The 24,963-nt window shown below is 41.2% G+C and overlaps 1 pseudogene; it reads left to right on the forward strand.

The window, feature by feature from the left end:
• Positions 1-23,352: 23,352 nt before the first annotated feature.
• On the forward strand, positions 23,353-24,008 carry LOC100347663 (small ribosomal subunit protein uS5 pseudogene; annotated as a pseudogene).
• Positions 24,009-24,963: the final 955 nt, after the last annotated feature.

The following is a 24,963-nucleotide window of genomic DNA, read 5'->3' on the forward strand; positions in this document are numbered from 1 at the left end:
CTTTAATTTCCTTTCTAGGCCTTGTGCATGATCTATGAGGCATGTGTTTTATCTTGAACAGATTCCTCTCTACATGGATGAAGTACACATTGGTCAGAAACTTAGGGCAGCCTTTATCCCGAAACCTCCTTCCCCTTTAACAAGCCTTCCCAACCCAAGAAAGCTCCGCAACCCACAGCCTTGTTCTTTTCAAACTATGAGGGAAACTTTTCCTCTTTTTTCGTAGTTCCTTATTTGATTAGCAGCTGCAAGCTAGGTATGATGATTTTCAACTATAAAACATCTAGGAAGCCTGTTGCTACCAGTAACACAACATACAACCTTTAAACAACTCTGTCTGATACAAGCTGTTCCAGCCGAACAGCTCCTCTGACTGGTTTCTAAAACAAGTGATATTCTTCCAGAACAAAACATTTTATGCTAGATTTTTTTAATGATGATTTAAATCATCTTATGATCCATTTATCCATAAAAGCTCAACTTCTTTCTTATTGTGCAGTTCAATTAAATAATGATTTCTAGCACAATGCTGGTGTAAGAGTCCCCTGTTACTTCCAAAAAGCTCAATGTGCTTGTGTATTTGGTATTGGGAACCCCACAGGATCTTTGTGGGTGACTGCATCTCTACCTATCTAGAGAAGTGTCAATGAGGAGTCAAGCATCTTCTTTAGTGAAATTTAGCCTTAACAAGACTTTTCAACTTACTTCCCTAGAAATTTATGTGAATCATTTATCTTGCATTTCCCATTTGTTAACATGGTATTTATCTGGAACTCAGTCACATCTTCCTTTTGTTCCATATGGTCTAAGTAGTTATTTTTCCCCCAGGCCATATTCATTAACCTTCCCTACATCTTACCAAGCCCATTTCTCTGGCCTCTCAACCCACACAATTCAGTGGCCACATGTGGCTATTTATATTTAAGTTACTTTAAATAAATCTAAACATTTGGATTTTCAACTCATTGGCCACATTTCAAGTAGTTGATAGCCACATGTTGCTAGAGTTACTCCACTGGACAGTGTAGAGGAACAACATTTCCATCCTGACAGAAGATTCTGTTGGTAAGCATTGCTGTAGGCTGTATGACCCTCTAGAGCAGGGACTCTCTCTCTCTTCCCTGTGGTATCATGGGGCCTTGAGTGTTTAATGTAACAAGATATGTAAATACACAACAATGTTTGTTGAATAAATAATTTATCCAGGAAGATCACTCCCTATTCACAATGTGGAAGACAGAGAATGGGACTTTAAAAGTAATTCCACATGGGGGTGGGGGGAGATGAGCTTCTGGCTAAAGTGCAACACGGGCAGGAATAGTGGATGTAAGACAAACACAAATGTGCGCCTATTCAATAACTACAAGGAGATTAATGGTTCACAGTGAGTTAAATTTCCATTCAGCTCTGAAGTCTAAAAAATGTTTTTATATCTAGCTACTTTACAAAAGCTAGTAATTTCAATCACTGTTCTAACTCCAAGCCAGAATTCAAACAAAAATCATATTACTGTAACTAAAGGTTCTCCAGTTTATAATTCAATACTTGCTTGTGTTTAATATGCAAAGAATGAGTCAAGAAAGTGGGGGACATATCACTAAGGCACTCCATACACAAAACCTTATTTATATCCAGTAGTCTCAATCAGAAGATGCATTCGGTTTATATGTTCTTTGTTAAAATACCTTTTCTGACAGAAACAATGTCCTATGATGTAAGGCGCCAAGGGCAACCTTTCAAATCCAATGACATCCAGCCCACAGGTGAGACAGAATCTTAATATTGTCTGTACCACTAATTCTATTAGGAAATACATTCAAAATTCTAATTCAGGGTACCCGAATCCCTTCACAAGAATGTATCCCCTACACCGTCCTGTTGGCTTGAACTCTGCATTGGTGATGCAGTTTCTGTGGCCTTGGGCCAGGAGGGTAAAAAGACCAGTAGACTGGTCACCGAGATGGGGAGAATCGGGGACCCATGGTGAAAAGGTGGCAGGGCTCTGGAGTGAGTATGACGGACAGAGGGCAAGCAGCAGAAATAGGGCCTCTGGGAGACTCTAAGGTGAAGGGAAGGTGGTGGGGAAGGTAGCAATGGGGGAATTCAGGAAGTGTGCTTTCCGGCTAATGCAGCCCAAGAAACTGCTCTTCCTCCCAGTCACCCAGTATCCAGATAAAAGCCTCTGCTGTCCTCCCAATTCCCTTAAAGTAAAGCAAGAGCTGCCGACGCCGTGGCTCAATAGGCTAATCCTCCGCCTTGCGGCGCCGGCACACCAGCTTCTAGTCCTGGTCGGGGCGCTGGATTCTGTCCCGGTTGCCCCTCTTCCAGGCCAGCTCTCTGCTGTGGCCCGGGAGTGCAGTGGAGGATGGCCCAAGTGCTTGGGCCCTGCACCCGCGTGGGAGACCAGGATAAGCACCTGGCTCCTGCCATCGGATCAGCGCGGTGCGCCGGCCACAGCGTGCCAGCCACAGCGGCCATTGGAGGGTGAACCAACAGCAAAAGGAAGACCTTTCTCTCTGTCTCTCTCTCTCACTGTCCACTCTGCCTGTCAAAAAATAAATAAATAAAAATAAATCTTTAAAAAAAAAAAGTAAAGCAAGAGCTCTGACATCATTTGTCTGGTTGCTCTCCTGCCTCAGCTGTCACCAAGCCGCCCTCGGCCTCTTGTCTCCAGCCCTCCTTTGTGCCATCACACCTCAACTCCACAATCCGTGCCGTGACTCCACCTGGAAGTTTCTTCACCCCTTTCTTGAAGGAACTTACTCCTCCTGAACCCTCACGTCTCAGCACTTGTCACTTCCTCAGAAGTTCCAGCCTGACCCCCTGCTTAGCTTCAGTCTCTCCCATCACCTACACTCACAGCTCCTGTGCCGGTCCCTCATAGCACTCACCAGAGGGTGGCCTTACAATCCATGCGTGTAACTGTGGGAATAAAGGCTCTTTTCTCTCTCTAGAGTCCAGACTAGAAGCTCCTGGAGGCCTGTTCCAGATCTATTCCTGCTTACCCCCGGTTCTTAATGCATGTAATACGTATCCACTGAATACGTGTTGAATGGATGAATGAGTGAATGAATGAGATGTGATAAGGTGAAGGGGTTCTTGGGCTTTAAATGAGGGTTCTTAGGGGTTAGGTCTCCCTGAGTATGGATGGAAGAGCCAAAAGGGACAATATTTATGTAAACACCCTTTGTTCTCCAATGAAGGGTGACCACAAGTGACAAATTGCCAGTACTCCTTTGGAAGTTAAAATGTTTATTCACTTCCGTGTGATTTTCCATTCTTTCTCTCCAGCCACCCTCCTTTCCTTTCCTATGTGATTTATTCTAAGAGCCTTGGACTGAATTTTTGAGTGTAACTGAGAAGACAGGAGGTTCTGTCCTCTAACGGAAAAGACACTTCCTCTCCTTAAAAGAGAAAAATATTTTAGAAAGCTGAACGGTTCACAGAACCTGGTTTAGAATTGTTGGAGAAAACGAGAATCAAATCAGAAAGCGGCCTCTTTGCCTTGTTTTCCTGGTTCTAATTAAATAACAGCACATCAAGAAAATAAATGCGCCTAATTGTAAAGTTTGTAGGACCTTGAGGGGTTTCGAGACAAGGAGCACTTGTCTTCCTAAATGGGTTTACTCTAATGGGGTTAACCTCCTAAGAACATACTTGTACTTACACTTTGTGCCTCTGACCTTAAGGGGTTAAAATGGAATGCAGCAACTTTCTCAGTACTCACTTTATTGTGGCCTGTCAAAGTCAAAAAGAATTGCTGGTGAGGGTAGAAAATGTCACCATTTTTTGCACTTGCCTTGACCTCAGCATCTAATAATACAAAATGATAGAATTTCTAGAGCAGGTGACTTTAAAAAAAAAAAAAAAAAAAAAAAGCTTAAAGAGGGCTAATTGTTTAAAGTCTAAATGTAGCCCATGGAAAGGACAGAAATAAAGATGTGTCTCTCCAAGTGACCCAGCTTGGATAAAACCAGGCATACAATTCATTTGAAGGACTTTTTGTCTCTACATTTTTCCTCTAGTTTTAAAGGGAAGCATTTCTTTTTTGGCATAATGGATAATAGTGTCATTTTGGCAACCTCCTGTCTACAAATGGGGTTAATTTTAGCCTGAACCTCATGTGGAGCACAAGCAGGAATTTCTATTACTCATCAACCTTCACTAGAAGCCAAAGATAGCCTTTCAGTCTTGGAGAAAGTATCTACCATTTGAAGAGAGTCTCCCATCATGTGCCAAAGACAGAGAAGATGAGCTTTGAAAACACCGCACCTGTTACTGTATATACCATTGCTGCTAACTTTGGACTTTCCTCTCACAGTTTAACTTTTCTTTCCCCTTTGATATGTACTCTACTTTTCTTAGTTTAAATACACATTTCAAAACACTTCCTTTGAGTTCTAGTGTGAAGGAAATTGGTCATCCTTCAGACGTATGTTTTTAATTGACTTCCTCTTTCCTGGCAAGGAAATTAACTTTCATCCCTCTCTTATTTGATCTGTTAAACAGGGTATGTGACACCTTCCAGACAACAAGGTTTAATGAAATCCTAAATGTAATGAGACTCTAAATGCTGAAGACTCCACCTGATGGGGGCTCAACACTGCCACATGACTTTTAAAGATGTAACAATCAGGCTGAAATTGAATTCTAGCCGCAAAGCGTGCTGATTGACATCACTGTCCATAATAGATTGAAAGAGCCAGCTATTGTCTCAGTTCTCTCTGCCGGTTGCAAGGCACTCTTTAAAAATCAATTGTCTTCTCCCTGTGCAGTGTTGCTAGAAGTGAGTATCAGATGCCTGAAAGCATTTATTCATTTTCAGTCTCATATAGTTGTTTTTATTCCCGTTAAAATTGAAACCTAATGTTTGAACTGAAAAGGATCAATAACGTCTAAGAACAACTGTGCCTGCTTGTTTCACAGCCCATTGCAAGACGTGGTTGTTGTTCATGCTGGTGTCTGCCAAACTGCCACCTGGGCAACCAGGGCTGGTGACCAAATAGGCGACAATGTTCTTATAGTCTCACAGGAAACACACCCAACACGAACACTGCCACATGCCAGTTCCTTGATTTCAAGTGCTGTATAGATTTTTCTATTGTTCATGTGGTTCCATTCCAAAGCTAGTGAGTAAAACAAGCTCTCGAATTCCAGACTTCAGCCTGCAACAGTAGGGTTTTCTTCCCAGAAGGAAACAGACCTGCAGGTCCCAGAAGGTAACACAGTTAGGACCTGTCTGGAATTCCACTGCAACAACAATCTATTTTCCTAGGAAGGAAACTTCCCAGATTTTCTCTGGAGAGATTTCTCATCATGAGGAAAATTTTCTGACTCTGACCCTTGAATTCCTCCATAATGTTTTCTTAACCAGTGACACAAATGCATTTAGTGAGATTACACACGCACGCACACACACACACACACACAATGTGTGTATTCTACTCTGACCTCAACTAAAGATAAAATTTTCATGGAAATAAAATTTTTCTTAGTAATGGGTTTTCTTGGAATGAATTAAAATAGATAGCATTTTCTTCCTGAAATATTTCCTTTATTTATTTTTCTTCCTCATGCTGTGTTCTACCCTGTTATTCGTTCAGAAGACTCAATGATTCACACCTCTTACTTTTTCCTATGTTCTTCTACTATAATTTCATTATTGTTTTCTTCTTCCCCCTCATATTCAGCTTTGGTTTTTAAATAGATTATTTAATATATTGGTAATAAAAGGTCAGTTGGACAATAAGAACAGGGAAAATGGAGCTTTGTAATATTTATAAAAATGAAGCCAAACGAAAATTGCAAGATCTGTTACTTTAGTACATTGTAATTTTCCCCTAACCAAGTGTAATCCTTCAAACTTTTTCCTTCCCTGGTTCTCACTGAACTGACACACTGCAGGTGCCATAGTTTAGATTTAACAATGGAAAAAAGTCCATTTCTTTCCTAGTTCAGCAGCAAAGACATCACAAAAGATAGAGTTATCATGAGCTAATTACAGTCCTTGAAAATTACCTTTGTGCTTAGCAAATATGCGTTTTTTTTCCTTGTGCTGGTGATGAAGAAGTTGGCAGTTTAAATAAAAAACACTATTTAAAGTAACAGAGTACAGTTATATAACCTTTTCACATAAATCACACAATAACTCTTTGTGCTTTGTAAAAAAAAAAGAGAAAGAAGAACTGCAGCGCTTGTTAAGAAGATTTATTTATATAATAATCTATGCAAAAGATTCTTCTCCTTTTATAAAAGTGGGATGTCCCCCTCCCCTTTTTGTTAACCTGCGGGATTTGTAGACTAGAGGGAAGGACTATTCTCCAATCATGGTTTTTAGTTGCACACACTCCAGCTCCAGTAGTGTTTTGCTTTTTCTACGCGTCTTTATTTCTAAGTACACAGATAGAAAACGTAATAAGGGAATGTACCTATTTACCAAATAAATAAAAAGAGAGTCCGATTCCAACCCTAAGGTTTCTTTATGTCTATAAATTGCCTCCATGACCTAGATCATTTTTCTCAGTTTCGCGACAATATTATTCCTTCAAGTACATTTGCTCAGTGATGGAGGTGGTGAAATCCACAGGACCTACAGCTTCTCCACTGACTGTCCATGGAATTCTCCCATCAAGTCCTTCCCCTCGCCCCCATTCAGCTTCTTGCACACCCATCTTTTAATCCCTGTAACCTTGATTCCCTGATTTAAACCCAGAAGCATTAGTCTTTCATGATTTACAGCATTATCCTTACCATTTAAAAATATCCTGTCTAAAATGTCTTGACACCAAATTGATTTTATCACTGAAGTGCGTTCTGAAGGATTTTAGAGCTGAAGAGACAAGGCCATATATCAGTCGCTAAATGCTAAGTGTGGCTCAAACTGACACCCTTCATCCTCAGTCCAGGGGGATCTCTCCAAAGAGTGATCCTTTCATGGAGATAAGCCTACTGGATGCGTTTCCGTGGTTAAATACATCTATTCTGATGCTTGCTGAATAGCATGGCTTCTGAAGACAGATAAATCCACAAGGGCTTTCTTGTGTGTCCTTATCTTTCATTGAGATGCTGACCCAACTTTTAAAAGCTATCTCCATGGAAAATTCTGGGCTTCACTCCAAAACCAACCAGTAGGAGGTGGCTCTCTTAGTCAGTGGCTGTGTTCTGTCTTTATATAAACAGGTTAAGCCAGATGCCAGGGCCTCTGTGACCAATTCCAACTCACATTACTGTTGGCTGGAAAGATGAGCCTGAACCAAAGCTCCATTGCGAAAACAGAACATACCTCTTCTAAGTTATAGCAAAAGACCTGCCTGCTCTATAGAGTGACAATTGTTGATCCCTCAAAAAGTGAATAAAATGTGGTACATGCTCATTACCAGAATGGCTAAGATTTTACTAACTTGTCAAGTGGAGGTAATGACTCAAAAAGGGAAGAAGAAATGTGTTATTTCTGATTGGGAAACGAGCTACTCGTTTTCCTACCACAGTGCAAACATAACCTAAGCTAAGCTAACTCTTTGATTATAAGTGGAATGAAATAATTGCTGTGATGGGATTTGATTAACTGGACAGATATCCTCCCGCTAGCCAAATCAAAGGACTCTCATTGCCCAGGATGGAATTCTGAGTGTCAGCGTGAAGAATTAACAGGTGCAACTAAGACTTTATAGATCCTGCTAACCAAATTTGTTTTACTTTTCCTCAGATGTCCATTCTTGTCCTTTGACCATGGGGATATTCCTCAAAATGATGAGTTAACCCAATGAAATACGGCCTAATAATGGAACAGTAAAACAGGTTTCTGAGTTACATAACGGATGTTGGCCAAAGAGGGAGAACGAGAACCATTATGCCTATTTGCTCCCCCAGATTTGAAACTTGCTTATGGTTGAGTCAATACCATAGAAGCATTAAAAGAAACAAAACAGACAAACAAAGCCCTTCTCACGCAGTGCATTCTTGCTATGTATGAGCAAACAATATTCTGCTCCACATAAATCATTACAATGGTGATAATTAGGAATTCTGGACCTCACTTCTGCAAGAAATGCTTTCCCAGAGAAAGTACTTTAACATGATATCACATTGATTTAAAATCACTGAATTGAAATCACTGGTTTATAGGTCAAGCCATATTTGAATGACTTAGAATAATTTTATTCTGTTTTGCTAGCAGAATTGAATGCAAAGTAGCTTTGGACCTTATGCTGATGTTCCTTCCAATCATATGCACTAGCTACCACAATTCCAGTAGGATTCTTCTGTTTTTTTATTTTGACAGCATAACACTGCACCCATGGAAGCTGAGCTTTTCGGGTGTTAAAGAGGATTTGTTATAAGAAAATGATTATAATAGGATTTTATGTAATCAAAAGTCAAGGAACAGTAGCCACACAGTGTATCAGAGAGAGTGTCAAAACTTGCAGTGAGGGTGGAGTGCCTTTTACTAAGTAAACAACAAAAGTGGGGAGAGGAGAAAATATTGTATGCACAACAGGATCTACAAGGCTGGGCAACCTGATAAGCTTGTCCCAGCACAATGGATGTCAAACACCCAGGTGCCAAAGTGCCTCCTTGGCAAGAGGGTATGAACAGCAGGATCCTCCCCACCCCATAGGAAAGTTGTGAAGACAAGTTATATAAGAACTCAAATTCTTGTCCAGGACTTGGGAGGCAATAACCATAGGTTCTCTCAGGCTCCAGAAGACAAAGGCCTATCCCTCAGCTAACTCCCTGACCCTTCCAGTCCCATGACATGAAGTCCTTATGGGTGCTTTACATATCTGTGTTAAGTCTATCAATACAGTGGCCATGAGGGCACACACACATGCACACAAAATACAAGAACTGCCTCCCTCCCCAAATGTTTCGCTCCTTATCTTGAAAATGCCATTCCCACTCTGAGAACAGTACATGTATCAGACATTAGAATGCTTTTCCATGGGGATAGACCCATGAAGAACAAGGCCTCATGACTACTTGAGGCATCATAAAATAATCATAATCCTCTAAGATCAGCACTTGGTGGCAGCAAGACAGATGGGAGTGGCTAACTAAATGTGCTCCTCTCTGTCATTCTAGGGGATTTTTTTCTCCCTCTTTTACTTTTGATGCTCTACCACCCCAGGGGGTCCTTAGCTTGTCTTTGTCATCACTACCATTGGGAGCTTCTTTGGGTTGGTTTTTCAATCTGTGGATGGACAGAAGCAAGACCTAAGCCTGAGGCCATATCCCAGACACGCAGCTAGAGAACAGTCTTTCCAATCATGGACCCTAGTTCTTTACTGCCATGGAGTCCCCTAATGGCTTTTCAACAGACACACATTTGTACATGCAAGACCAGAAACTTATCATCATTGCTAGTAGCATCAATATCATTTATGTATTTCCAGGCGTTAAAGAGGATTTGTTATATGGAAATGATTATAATAGGATTTAATGTAATCGAAAGTCAAGGAGGGACTGCATTTGTCAGGTAGAAAAATGCTTTATGAAAAGGCACACAATGCCAAATGGCATGCAGGAATCTGGAAGTCAAGTCTTTTGAGGCGCTCTTTCTCCACACCAGCTTTATTTCTACCTGCACTTCTACTGTCTATTAGAAATTTAAACATCACAATATCCACAAATGTTTTTAATATCAAGTTTTTTCTTTCTAATTTTTGCTGGCCCGAAATCATGAACAGTCATTCCAGAAGATTCATATCAAGGAATTTGCTTTCCTCCTTTCACCTTTATTTGTATGCCAGCAATTCCTTAGATGCACCAATAAAAAGGACAATAGTGAAAAATAACCTAAAATAGAGACTAATAAATGCAAAATTCAGTGATCAACCAATACTTTGTGTGTTGTGTATTCATTTATTAAAGTTATAGCCAGCATTTTGAATATGCCTTTATACTTAGATCTGACTAGATGTTTGTAGTGTGGCGATTTGGGAATTATTATTTTACCCTGAATCATGGTTATTCTAACATTGTATGCAAAGCACAATAAAGCCATGCTAGGAATGACAGACTACACTAAAGCAAAGTTGTTACCTCTGTGAAGCAGGTAATCAACTAATTACATGTTTTGATGGAAACATCACTTTGTCTTGTAGAAATTTCATTTATTCTGCTGGCTCAAAGTGAACTATATAGTGACAGTCACAGTAGGAAATAAATGTTAAGATGTGCTGCCAGCAAAGCTAATTCATATGGGCCAACATGGAAATTTTAATATTCATTGTACTTTCTCTGTAGCCTTTCCTATTGTTTGTCCCATCTCTTCCAATCTGAACACATTTATTTCATTCCAAACTAGTTCCCCATATGGGATTCTCTACATTAAACACAAACGCGACTTTGACTTAAGAGTCCTTCATAAGCCACTTGCTCCTTTGATCATAGCTCTATCTGTGTTCTTTCATGCTTCATGAACTTTAACCCCAGTTAATTTTGTTTTATTCCTTTCATGATTCCTACCTGCCAGTTCTTCTGTCATGGGCACCCACTGACACTGACAGCTGCCAATTCCCTCCTTCTCTTTCTTCACTTTCTCCAGGAAATCTCCCTCCTTCTGAGAAATGTGTACGGTCAAATCCAAAATCAGCTAGAACTTGCTCATTGTTTTGCATTTGAGAATGGTCACTACCTGGAATTATAATATGGATTTTAGTCTAAATTTAAAACTAAGCATGATAATGATGTTATATTTGTGAAGACACGCTGTCACAAATGTTCATAGTATTCTCTTTTTTGGTTGCAAGTACAATTGCTATTCTCTACCCGACCCCCGTGACCTTAGGCATAACCATACAACCTACATTAGCCAGTGACATGTGATTCAGGGACAGGTACAGTTTGCAGTCTCCGCGTCTCTCTCCTCCAGGAATACTAGGGGCCTGAATCTAGGTAGAGACCCCAGAAGCCTGCTTCCTTCAGTGGTTGCTATGGGCATAGCCGCTGTCAACCTGCATCAACATGTCACACAAGTGAATGTGTTGAGTCCTTTGATGCCATAACATAACGTGTATTCCTCCTGATTAATTAACCTAGATAATAATCTGTCCTATCACTTACTGTCACCACAGGCCTCATCTTCATTGTAACATTGCTGTTGCATTCTAAAGTGTTGCAAACATCAGTTATTACTGGTTTTCACACTTGGTTTTTGTTGATGCTGTTAAAGATGTCATCCTATGGCTCAGATGAAAAGCCCGAGGCACAATGAAAATGATTCCACCAATGTTTACCTAGTAATCATTTCTAAAGGCAGAATTAGAACATATCTGAAGTCCAGCCAGTGCTCTCTCCTCTGGACCAGATATTACAGAAAATTAAGGTGCTAATTCTCAGTAAGGGAAAGTCAGAAAAGCACAAACCATTAAAGTTGGGAGAGTTTCAGACCTCAGTTGTTCCAGGTACCTTATTTTACAGCAAGATTTTGAGGCCTAATGGATTTAATTTCACGTCTTGGCTGGGACCACATTCTCAGTTAAGGGGTAAGGAGGAGAGAACTCCAGAACCTTTATGCCAGTGTTGTTCAGCTTTTATAAAATATGCATCCTGAATGTAAGGAAGCTTCCTGAGGATTCTGAGAACACATAGACATATCCCTAGCCGTCAGGTTAAGAAACAATCCTGGAGTGGCCATTGGGGTACAGTGGTTAAGCCACTGGTGTGTCAGCTTCTTATCCAGCTTCCTGCTACTGCGTCACCAGGAAGCAGCAGATTATGGCACAAATGCCTGGACCACTACCACTAATGTAAGAGACCTGGATAGGGTTCCTTGCTCCTTGCTTCAGTCTGGCTAGCCTGGCATTGGGGAAACCAGTTGATGGCTGATTCTTTCTCTCTCCCTCTCTCTCCCCCTCTCTCCACCTCTCTCCTTCTCTCTCTACCTCTCTCCCACTCTCTCCCTTACTCTCCCCCTCTCTCCCTCCCTGCCTTTTAAGTAGATGAAAATAAATAACTAATCTTTTTTAAAAAAAGCATCAAGAAGTCAGAAATTTGTTCTCTGGGCTATAATCACATACTTCTTACATGGGTGAAGTTGAACTTCATAGTTAACCTAATGAGAATGCAGATTTTGCGGTTCTAGCACTAAAGCTCGATTTCTTGTTTCTGAAAGAAAAGTACCTTAGAGTTCCGCTTTCAAGTGTAAGAGGGTAAGGGTTGAATTGGCACACAGGATTATCAGGTTCTTCTGACCCCGCTTTGCCAGGACGAACAGAAGCTTAGAGGCTTGCACCAAATGTCTTTGGAGACTATTTCCAAAATTTCAAATAATTTACACTGCACCAGGCCCCAAGAGAATTTCCAATGGCCCAAGAGCCAGGAGAAGGGTAATAGCAGCAGGTTCCTTTCTGCCCCCCCATTCCTAAACACCCCTCTTTCTCTTCTTGATTCTACTATTCTGTTTCTCAACACAGACTCGAAACAAGGCTAGATGGAGAAAATTGCAAGTAGTTTCAGCACATCCACCAGAGAAACCTGATATTAAAAGCAGGAGCATTCCTAATTGAAGTTTAGATTTTTAAAAATTTACTCTGTGGAGAAAACAAGCCACCACCATCCCCTGTCTCCCTGTTATTACAGGGAATAGAAAATAATAACACGGGCTCCAAACCATTCTTGCAGACCTAGTATTTGCACTTGTCCTACTGTTTGATCACCACAGCGAGGGAGCACTTCACAGGCATACACTTTTCTCAAGCAGCCCTATTTTCCTAGCACTTCCTTCTAATGGATTTTTTCACAACAAATTTATCAAGACATTTAGTACAGGCTGCCTTTCCTGTGATAAGATGGAGAGACCCTTAATAAAAAGGCAGAAAGAAAGAACTGCCAGGAAGCAGATGGAACTAGCCTGGAAACAAGTGAAAAACAAAGGACTAGGAAGAAATTCAGAGACATGCGTCTGTGGTAGCCAACAGGCAACCCCAGAGGCCATGAGGTCAATGAGGGAGGGCAGGAACACAAACAACAACATGATGTTGTCCTTCCCATGGGCTCAGCTTTATGCTAATCTAATTCATTAAACTCATTATCACCTTTAATCTTCATGATAACCTCTGAATAGGTACTATTATTGCACCTGTTTCATCTATCAGGAAACTAAGGATTAGAAACATTTCATGCTTGCTTGTGCTCAAAGAGCTAGGAAGTGGAAAGGGAGAGGAATTTAAACCCTAGTCCATCTGAACATTATTTATATGCCCAATCAATAACCCATACTAGTGTTACAGACAGTTCATCAAAGGCTCTGTTTCATGGACAAATTTAAGGAGTGCATAAATCCTTTGAAACTGTACAGGAAATATGATGTGTAGTTTTGTTTTTCAAGAGAATGTGTCTGTAGCCCTTCTCAGATTCTCAAATGGGTTTCGTGGCCCAAGATAAGGTCTGTGCTGTTCCAATGCTGGCTCCCCCAGCTTCGCCCCAGCTGTAGGACTGTGCACTGGCAGTTCATACATCTGAATTTTCAGTGCAAGTTTCCAAGGTCTCTTCCCTCCTTAAAATATAGTGACTCTAACCTAAATGTCCCAAATAATATTAAAAAATACAGCAAACTTTCCTAATGCCCTGCCTGATCCCTCCCCACTCTACCCTTGAACGCCCCCACATCCCTACCCTTGCTTGCTATATCACCTGCCTTTATCATGCCTGGGACCTGACAACATGGATGCAACCACCATGCACATTCTTCACAGCTGCTCCAAACTCTGGTTATATGATTCATGGAGTATGAGTCAGGATAGGGGGGAAAGGGGACCTCTTGTTAAAGTTTATATGTAACTGTGAGAGCATTCAAGCATGTGCCAGCATGCCAGCCCTGTGTTAAAAAAGAAAAAGCTGGTAAGTGGTTCAGGGACATCAGAGCCCTGGAAAGTGGTGCGTGGAATGGGGAAGGACGTGTGTGCTCAGAGCACGGCAGGGGATGTGGTAACCCCCAACCATTTCTCCACCTTAAGTTTCTGCTACAATAAGGTCCTCCAGCCTCATTCCCCTCTGAAGTTGAAAGCTCCAGTTTAAATTCCTGACTTGGAAGGTCACTCATTCTTTCACAGCCAAAGAGCCTGTTTGCTTTTGTCTTCCCACTTGCTTTCAAATGAAAACATCAGACCACAGACCATCTTGCTTCCCCGATTCAGAACTTAATTGCATCATGCCCAGAAGTGAAGGTTGTTGAAAGTTATTAACGTATTCATTGGGAACACTCTGCATTCCGAAAGCTTTCACATGAACGCACAGATGCTTGCTCTTTGCCTGACCTGATCAGCAGTTTTGGATCCTGTGGGCCAAAAACCATGGTCACATATTGTCCTCTTCAGTCGCTCACTGTGCTCATTCAAAAGCACACTGTCAAGTACATTTTGATTATCGTAAAGTGTATCTATTCATTTTCCATTATTTGTCGACATCTCCTAGAAGCTTTTAGAATAGAACTCCTTAACCTGCCAATTCTGACCATTTCTGTCTATCGACTATTATTTCTACTGTCTTGTGTCTCTAATAGGCCTTGAAATTAGCACTGGGATTCTGTTTGTCATGTGTGGCATACTTACTGGTGGTAGTGTGCCAAGGACATCAGCTGGAGGACAGAGTAGGAGTCACATGTGGCCTGGGTACCTACCCTTGCCACTCTGGGCAGGGCTCCAGCCCCAGGCCTGGCAACCTCATATGTCACCAATCTGCTGCTCCAGAAAGATGAAATAAAGGCCTAATTGTCTGAGGCAGGCCTCTCCAGATGCGGGGGCAATGGTGAGACTCATGTACTTTTAGGTAATTTTTTAGAAATAAAGACTACAGATTATTTTTAGGCCTTAGCTCTGACAAACAATCCCTCTGTATTTAGGGTGAGGCCAGAAATGAATAGATACATATCGATAACTACCAAGAATTCCCTATTTCTACCTAACGTCCCCTCCCCTTCAAGAACAAGGCTTTGGAGAGAGAGGTCAAGTTCAGTCTTGGCTGAAAATAAGGGCCAGAGTTTCAAAACACAGCATGAAAGACCAAAAATTTATAAACTTGGTCCTTCGCCACAGTAGGGCACTTGAGAGAGGTGTGCTTCCACAGGCACGGAAGTACTCAATTGATGGCAAAGGGCCAGCAGAGACTATTACTTAAGAGTCATTGTAGTCGGAGGAACTGAACTGTGATGCTGATGGGGCGGGGTCTGATGTTGGGGGCAGATGGACCTGGTTTGAGGTCAGGCTTTGTCCTTCGGCGTTAACCCTTGGTGAATGATTTCCTGACTTAAGCTTCACATGCAGTCTGGCAGCCCGTAACTCATCCGCAGCCCCTCATTGCGCTTGTCTACCTTGGGGAGCAGGCAACATGTCTTCTCAATTCTCCCAGCACTCCACACACACACGTCATCATCACTGTCCAACACCCCCCCCCCCACACACACACACACAGGTCTGCTTTCTCTGGTTCTCTGAATTCTAAGCTTTATGAGGGCAGGGGTATGCCCATTTTGGGGATTCCATTATATCTTCAGCACATAGTATGGTGCCTGGTGTCAATGTTTAAGAAAGAGCTGTTAAATAATCTATTTTCTCTGTGAAATGGAGACAATAATAGTGACTACCTCAGGGTTACAGCAGAAATGAAATGATGTAACACAGGCAAAGGCCTCAGAACAATACCTCAAACATCCCAAACAGCCAGTAAACAATACTCAAGAGCTGCCATTAGCACTAGAACATTAGTTCATAGCCTAGGGTCCTGTCTTCATTGAGCACTTACGCCAGTCACCTGAACTTGAATGCACACTATATATGTGTGTGTGTGTGTGTGTGTGTGTGTGTGTGTATTCTGGAGAAAAGACAATCCTTGCTAGTCTTCAAATTCCTAACCAGGAACCATTACTCTAACCCACAGGAGAAATGAGAATCTTTGTTGTTGAGATGAATACCATGAGACTAGCAAAGCTCCTAAACTGCAGAGAATAATACAGAAATCTATTTTAGCTAAGAGTCTAGGGGTCACAAATTCTAATTCCCATCCACCTTGATTTATTTTAAGGCTCAACTAGATCCAGCAGCACTAATTAGGAATGAGTAGACATGCTCTCTTGTCTCAGTCCTTTCCCTCTGCTAGCTCTAGTAATCTCTTGATTACTTCTCTTACCCTCTTATTTGATAAACATTTTTGCTCTGGATCAGGAAGAGATCATGCAAGAAAGAATCTTTTTTTAATCTAAAGTTATAAAAATATAGCACTCCATGAAAAACATTATGTCTGAAGTCAAAAGACCACTTACTCAGAACATTGTTACATAATCTGTAAAATGAGTGAGTTAAATTAAATGACATTTAAGATTTTCTCTAACTGCTCACCAGAATCCTAAGATTAAAATACAGATATATTCTGCTCTGGGGATTTATTTTCTATTTGAGTCATCACTGTACTGATTTGTATTCTTGCCCACACCAAGGACACTGTTTTTACTGACCCAATTGAAAAACCAGTAGTGATGGTGTCTTCGTCCATTAATTATGGGCCTAATTGTCTTCGTCCATTCGGGCTGCCTATAAGAAAATGTTTTAAGCTGAGTAATTAATGAACAATGGACATTTGTATCTTACAGTTTGAGAGCCTGGGAAGTCCAAGATCAACATGGCAGCAGATTCAGTGCCTGGTGAAAGTTCTCTGCTACCTGGCTGTGGCTTCACCCTAGCAGAGGTAGGGGATAAGGAAGGAGGGAAGAGAACTCACCTGGGCCTCATTTATAAGGGCATGGTCCCATTCATGAGAGAAGAGCCTCCATGACACAAATACTTTCCAGAGACCCCACCTCTTAGTGCTATCACAATGTGTATTAGACTTACTGTATGAATTTGCGGAAGACACCAATACCCAGACCACGCAAGGGGGAAAATAAGAGGTAGTCTCTACACTGTGCTGAGTTGGAATCTGTGCATGCAGCATTGTACAGGCCTGTGGGACTTGAGCTAAATGAGGATAGTTAGAAGAGCCCAAGATCTGATGAATCCCAAAATACCAACATTTCCCTTCAAAATACCTTCCCTAGGGAACCTGACAGCCAATAGGGGGAACAATCAGCTCCTCTTCAGAAATATAAATTCTGTCCACCTCATCCATCCTCTAGGAATCTTTGAGTTCTGCACACCAAGGTATCAATTTATCTTATCTCAGGAAATGTAGGTTTGGGAAGAGGACAAAAACTAAGTGTTAAAGGCTTTGACTAGCAGGAGAGAGGGAACATGAATCCGCTGGTCTGCTGGAGCCAGTGTTTCTATAAAAGGAAGCAGAGTTCTACAGGGTAGACTACCATTCTCGAAAACTACTGTGTGGATCAGCCTGGGAGAGTCGACTTAGTCCAGACTTGGAAGGACAGAAAACTTCTACTGCCTTTGGACAGCTGGGGCTCTCCAGATACAACCAAGTCATGTCCAGAGAAGTGGATAGACCCCTTCATTGTCTCTTCATCCAGGCCATCCTTCCAAGCCCATGACCTGGGGGCACGTGGATAAATCTAATGCCAGCTCAACCTTCCCGATCATGCAGACAATTTTCTGCATTCTACTCTGATTGGAGTCTCATAGGATTTCTCTGCTGATGCTCCATTTCCTCAGTGAGAAAGACTCAACGCTGATACACACTTGAGCCTGAATGCAGTCCAATTGCATTGGCTATTACACACAGTTTCCCCGACCTGGTTTCTATAAATAGATACAAGGAAAAACACAGGATCAAAATCTAAAAGCTATTGCAGGAAACTTTTCGCTTCAGACATTTGCCTGAAGTCAAGTTAAAATTTCAATTATCCCTAAAACACAAATCTTTCTGTATTTTTAATAGAGATACAGATTACGCTTCCTTGATAAGTCCTAACAGATGATCAATTTTGTTCTGTCACATGTGTTTCTTTTTATGAACAGAGTAGAATAGATGAGAACTGAATAAATCTTCTAGACTGTAGTGGATGTCATTTTACAAACGACAAGAATGAGGAATAGAAAAAAACAGATCACTTTCCTGAGGTAACATATATTCGTTCATTCTTCCAAACATATCGAATGCCTACTCTAACAGTCACAGTTGTAGATCTAGAGACACAGCAGAACATCATTATGCTAGGGCTGCTATTAACAAAAACAAAAGGTCAGAGCAGGTGAACAGGCTTAAACATCAGGAACTATCTCACCACTGGAGACCAAGAGACTGAGACCAAGGTGTTGGCTTTGATGCTTCCTTCTGTGGCCATGAAAGAGAATCTACTCATTGCTTCTCCCCTGGCTTCTCAGGGTTTGCTGGAAATCTTTGGCTTCCCTTGGCTGGAAGTATGGCCCCAGTCTGCACCCTGACCTCTACATAGCGTTCTCCCTGTGTACGTGTGCCTGTCTCTGGGTCTGAATTTCCCCTTTTATTCAGACTCAGTTATATGGGAGCAGGGGCTCTCCCCACTCCAGTATGACCACACCTTAACTCATTACATGGTTCACTACCCTTTTTCCACATAAAGCCACATTCTAAGGTATTCACAATTCAATTCACCATAGGAAGGACCACTGTCAAGGAACCTAGATGCAGATGTCAGGAGATTGGGTGAGTGGGTGTGTATGCACACCAGAAGCAGTATTGCTGGGCGAGGCTATAGTGTAGTGAGGAGGCTTCCAGGGTTGCCACTTGGGACATGTGGCTCTCTGATGAAGTGCCCTTTGAGCAGATCTGAATAAAGTTAGGGGCTGAGTCTGGTGAAAAACCCAAGCGGAAGTACAATCAAAGCAAAGGGCACAAGTGCAAATGCTCTAACCAGAACCTCTCACTGATGCTTCTCACTGCAAAATGCTCCAAGGAGTGTTAACCGTGTCAGGTGGGATGTAGCCTACTATCAGCTCCTAGTCCCTCCCTCACCCTCTTGAGGATTCTTTAGAAGAAATATTGTTTGAGCATTACATGAAGCTAAGTGAAAACCAAAATAGGAATCATCCTTATCCTTCTAGAGTAACATTTTAATTACTCAATACTATTTTGTTGTACAATTCATGATGACTCGTGATAATCTCACTTTTCACCTGACTCCTGAGAGGAAGACCATCCAGTCTCTGAGGGAATTCTTTCCATCATGGATCATTAAATTATCACAACATGGGCAGGCATTGTAGGGCAGCAGGTTAAGACACTACTGGGGAAATCCTATCACATAGGGGAGCGCCTGGTTAAGTCCTGGTTACTCTGAGCTTCTGATCCAACGTCCTGCTAATCTGCACATAGGAGACCTGGATGAAGTTCCTGGCTCCTGGCTTCAGCTTGGCCTAGATCTAGCTGTTGTAGACATTTGGGGAGTGAACCAGTACATGGAAGATTTCTCTCTCTCTTTGATAGATAGATAGATAGATAGATAGATAGATAGATAGATAGATCTTTTTAAGAAAACCTCACATCAAAGCTCAATATACTGGACATTACATAATTGTTGATATTCTTTCTTTCAGGCTGAACTCTGACCTTCTGACATACTTTTTGGGCCTTCATTAACATAGAAAAATCTTTTTTCCTCTTCCATGTGGTAATTCAAAATCTTGAAGAGAAGTAGAAATTTTCTTCATTTCCTCATTGCCTTCCACCTCTACATGCTGCCCACCATCTCCGTAGTAGGTTTCGGCTAACGTACCTATACTAATTATGCTCACATATTTTTACTAAGTTTTGAGACCAGGGATTCTATGTATGTTTTGAACAGTTCTGGGTTCAGTGGGAATATTACTTCTCAAGATATAGACATTACATTTGCATTAATCCAACCCAAGATTAAGTTAGCATTATTAATGATGATAAAGCAAGGTTAATTTAGACTAAGGACTGAGCAAATATATTTTTGACATCAGCTTTAGACTATACATTCAACTTTATATTTCGTCGTATCTGTTTTTGCCTTTCCACTTGCATGTATTGATATTGTTTCTGATCATGACTTCATGTCTACTGCAGTATAACAGAAAACACAAGTCCTCAGATTATTTCCACTGTATGACTCTGATCGAATCACTTGATTTCACTAAACGGCAGTTCTGCTCACTATTACAAAAAAAAAAAAAAAAAAAAAGAGGCAGAGAGAGCTGTGATGGAGCAGCAAACCTTTGCAGAGCTGCGAGAATCAAAGGATCAAATGTGACAAGTGAATCGAAAGTATTCTGTAAAGTGGGAAGAACTATGCAAATGTTAGTTAACAGCAGTGATAGGACTGGCTTTTCTTCTTGATTTTGCCAACTGCAGCAGTGATAACTATATTTTCTGTGTGTGTAGCCAACTCATTGATTCAAATGCCAACCAGATTAAGAGCAAAATATTAATCAACATACTTTACATTTGTTTACAACCTGTTGTGAATCTCTCCATTGTGACCTAACATGTATATCCTAAGTTTAACCCAGCCTCCAAGATCTCATGAGCCTGGCAATGCGTCAACACTGCATGGTATAGTAGTTATTATCAACAGCTTTGAGTCAAACACATTTGGCTTCAAGTCTAGCTCAGTCACTCACTAGCAATGTGACTTGACAGAAACTGCTTGATCTCACTGATCCTGTTTCTTATCTTCAAAAGGGGTGGTAAACAAATATCTAATGGGACTGCTATGGGTTGAAAGAAACACACAAATAGTGCTTGGCTTTTATTGAGCATTCCACAAGTAGTCACTGTTTTTATGATATCACTGTGAAAATTACATTTTCTTCCTCAGCCTCTGATCATATAAGGTAGCTCTATTTCAAAAGCAAGAAAATAAAGTAATCTGGCATGACATTCCTGGTGAACCTATCTATGTTCACTCCTAGTAGCCACCACATTCCTTTGTTAATACTCACAAACCATTAGCTTAAAAATCCATTATTGCCTTTTTCTGGGCTCACCGTACGAGAAGAGGTGACCTGTGCGTGTGGATTGTGGAGTCTATCCCATTTTTGAAAAAAAAAAATGGATTAACATTTCCCTTATTCATTCATCTTTTGGCCTCTGGAAAAATCTCAGTAGATATTGAGACCAGTCTTTAGTTCACACTCACTCATGCAGAAAGAATATTCTACGCAACTACTATTTGCCCAACACTTCAGTTTTCTCAGTAGCCTGGCAGAACTTGCACCTGATACTGGCAACTCTAACTTATTTAAAGTGGCCAGGCTGTGTCTTACTGTCCACTCATCTCTACAAAGCCTGCTTTGCAGTGTTTGTAAATTGGACAAGTCATTTAATGCTGAGTCATAATTTCCTCCCCAGTAAAGCAGGATAATAATAACTGCTTTGACTACCTCACAGGGAGAAAACAAATGAGATGAAGTGTAGAAAGAAAGAAAAAAAAAAAAAACACGTCCCCTAAAAACAAAGCTCCCAAAAATATTAATTCAAGTTTTTATTTATTCTCATCCCAGCAGCCTGCAGACCACTTTCCTTGCTGTAGAGCTTGAAAGCAAAATATGAATGTAATAGTTCTGTTATCTGTTATCTTTGCACCATCTGCCCGAGGCAGCGTGGAGATCACTTCCTTGTTCTGCTAGTTTCAAACACGTATGAAATTGTCTTTTTGTGGTCTTTAATATTTTCCACTAGCCCAAACTTCATTATTTATTAGTTATTTTTACTCATATGGTATTCTATATTAAGATAGAAGTATAATAAGATCCAGCAAAACCAGAAAAAGGTAAAGATAACAAACATGAAAAGACAGAGATGGCTGGGTGAGAAAACCTAGGCTGGAAATAACAACTGAAAGTGTACTTAACTTCACTTTTTGGAAACAGCTGAAAATGGACTGGGGTAGCATGGGAGGAGTTACATTGTACTTTCTGGTTAATAACAGGACGATTAACAAGGGTTGCACTTTGCGTCCCACTGAACTCCGAGAGGCACCAGCACACAGAGGACATAAAGCAATCTAATGGAACAAACATGTCTAAGTTTTACAAAGAAGGAATTCTGTTGTCCAAATGGTCACTTTTATATATAATCCATAATAAAAGGTGAGTGAGTGATGTCAAACTGATTTTGTGAGGACATTTTTTAAAAACTTTTATTTAATAAACATAAATTTCGAAAGTACAACTTTTGGATTATAGTGGCTTTTCCGCCCATAACCTCCCTCCCACCCGCAACCATCCCATCTCCCACCCCCTCTCCCATCCCATTCATATCAAGATTCATTTTCAATTATCTTTATATGCAGAAGATAAACTTAGTATATACTAATTAAAGATTTCAACAGTTTGCACCCATACAGAAATACAAAGTATAAAGTACTGTTTGAGCACTAGTTTTACCGTAAATTCGCATAGTACAACACATTAAGGACAGAGATCATACATGGGGAGCAGGTGCACAGTGACTGCCATTGTTGATTTAACAGCTGACACTCTTATTTATGATGTCAGTAATCACCCGAGGCTCTTGTCATGAGTGCCAAGGCTATGGAAGCCTCTTGAGTTCACCAACTCTGATCTTATTTAGACAAGGCCATAGTCAAAGTGGAAGTTCTCTCCTCCCTTCAGAGAAGGGTGCCTCCTTCTTTGATGGCCCGTTCTTTCTACTGGGATCTCACTCACAGAGATCTTTCATTCAAGACATTTTTTGCCACAGTGTCTTGGCTTTCCATGCCTGAGAAACTCTCATGGGCTTTTTAGCCAGATCCAAATGCCTTAAGGGCTGATTCTGAGGCCAGAGTGCTATTTAGGGCATCTGGAAGGCATTTCTAAAGAAGGAAAAATAATCTTGTATGAAAATAAATATTCTAATTGCACAGCTTGATACAAGGCTAATTTTTTTAAAATCTAGGGTAATGAATTCTTATCATGCCTACTGAGTCATCTCTGTTATCTCCATTACAGATAAATGGCTAGGCTGCTCACATAGAGGGGCTGAGGTTATACAGGGGGCAATGAGGGACCAAGGATATAGTTTTTCAATATCATTGATAAAATGGAGAGCTTCACACTTTAGATAACTGGTGTATGGGTGGCAATGATCTATTTCAAAATTAAGATCATTTTGTCTAAAGAGAGGGCTTTCCCATCATCCTCAGGGAGGTGAAGCTTCCAAGCCGAAATTTCTCTTAGAAAACAATTTTGGATATACTGAAGATTTTATGCAAGAACCTAAAAAGAGCACAGTGCTACAGCATAGAGTAGGAGTCAACGAACTACACCAAATGAGCCAAATTCCCTTGCCACGTGTTTTGTAAAGAAAATTTTTATTAGAATGCAGCTACATGCTTCTTCTCCAAGAGAACACCAGATGAGGCTGGTATGGCAGAGGGCCTAGCGACCCTGTGGACTCTGGAATCAGAGGCCATGGACAAGAAGTGGCTTCCTGTCAACCAAGCTAGGCTGTCTGGTTAGGGACATGAAGATCAAGTCCCTGGAGAAGATCTGTCTCTTCTCCCTGCCCATCAAGGAGTCAGAGATCATTGACATTTTGCTGGGGGCAGCCCTCAAGGACATGGTTTTGAAGATGATGTCAGTGCAGAAGCAGACACCAGGTGGCCAGTGGGCCAGGTTCAAGACATTTGTTGCCATCAAGGACTACAATGGCCATGTCAGCCTGGGTGTAAAGTGCGCCAAAGAGGTAGCCACCGCCATCCTAGGGGCCATCATCCTTGCCAACATCTCCACTGTGCCCATGAGGAGAGGCTACTAGGGGCACAAGATCAGCAAACTATACACAGTGCATAGCAAGATGATTCAATCCCATGGTTCTGTGCTGGTGTGCCTCATTCTTGCTCCCAGAGTCACTGGCATTACCTCCACCCCTGTCCCCAAGAAGCTGCTGATGAAAACTGGCACTGATGACTGCCATGCCATACCTCAGCCAGGGAGTGCACTGCCACCCTGGGCAACTTCACCAAGGCCACCTTCGAAAAGACTGCATTCACCAATTCTGCCTATCAGGAATTCATGGACCATCTTGTAAAGACTCACACCAGAGTGTCTGTGCAGTGGACAAGGCTTGCGCTGTGGCTACTACATAGGTTTTTACACAAGAAAAATAAAGTGAATTAAGCCTGTTCAAAATATTCCTTACCCAGCCCTTTGCAGAAAAGTTTCTTAGCCCCTATACAGAGCACAGGATGGTAACTCAAGTTGAAAGGGTTTCAGGGCTTCATTTATTTCTTCTTCCTCATCACAATAAAATAATTTAATAAAGCCCTCCCTCGTCAATATTTTTATTTTTATCACTGCAACTATGTTAAGGGCTCCTCCACAATGAACTGAATGCAAAAAACCCATACCCAAACGGCTAAGTGAATTAGTGTTCAGGGCAGGATTTCAGTGGAATACACCAAGGGGCATGTGCCCTCACCATTCTTTTTCCCTTTAATTTGAATCTTAATAATTTAATGGCACTGCTGTATGAACTGCATGCATTTCCTTTTGTTCTAGTGAACACAAAAACAGGCAGTCTCTTATAAGGAGACACTGAGTTAATTGCCATGAACAGGGTGGCTACAGATCAAGCTTGCCCTAATTAGTGCCAAAAAGGACAACAGATGAGTGGTTCTGAAACTAAGGCCATCCCTTTTGGTAGACATTTCCCTTTGCTTAACTGATTTATGGTGAATCATCTTGTGCAGCTAGTTAGCCATCAGTTCTGTAAATACAAATTTTATGGCTAGTATATTAGACCATATATCAGGAAGTTATGTTTCTCAAAGACAGAAATTTCATTCATCCTTCACTAATTTTTTTTTTAATCCAGACTAAAATGAGTGTCATGCTCAGTGTCAAGATCTTTGAGGTCTTCATCTCCCATAGCTGGTGCTCTGGGCAGACAGAAATTACTTCCTTCAGAGGATGTTGTTGGGGACCTTGACTTAAAGTCCTCTTTGCATTAACAGCAAGAAAACCCAGAGACGCTCTCTAAGCCAGTCCTGGTAAGTATACAAGCCCTCACGGAACACAATGAGTCTACCCCCTCTCCTGCCTTCATTTATTTTTCTGAGTCTCATTTTCCAGT

Source organism: Oryctolagus cuniculus, chromosome 5, assembly GCF_051225735.1.
Source record: "Oryctolagus cuniculus isolate XC-2025 breed Fujian yellow rabbit chromosome 5, ASM5122573v1, whole genome shotgun sequence".
NCBI lineage: Eukaryota > Metazoa > Chordata > Mammalia > Lagomorpha > Leporidae > Oryctolagus > Oryctolagus cuniculus.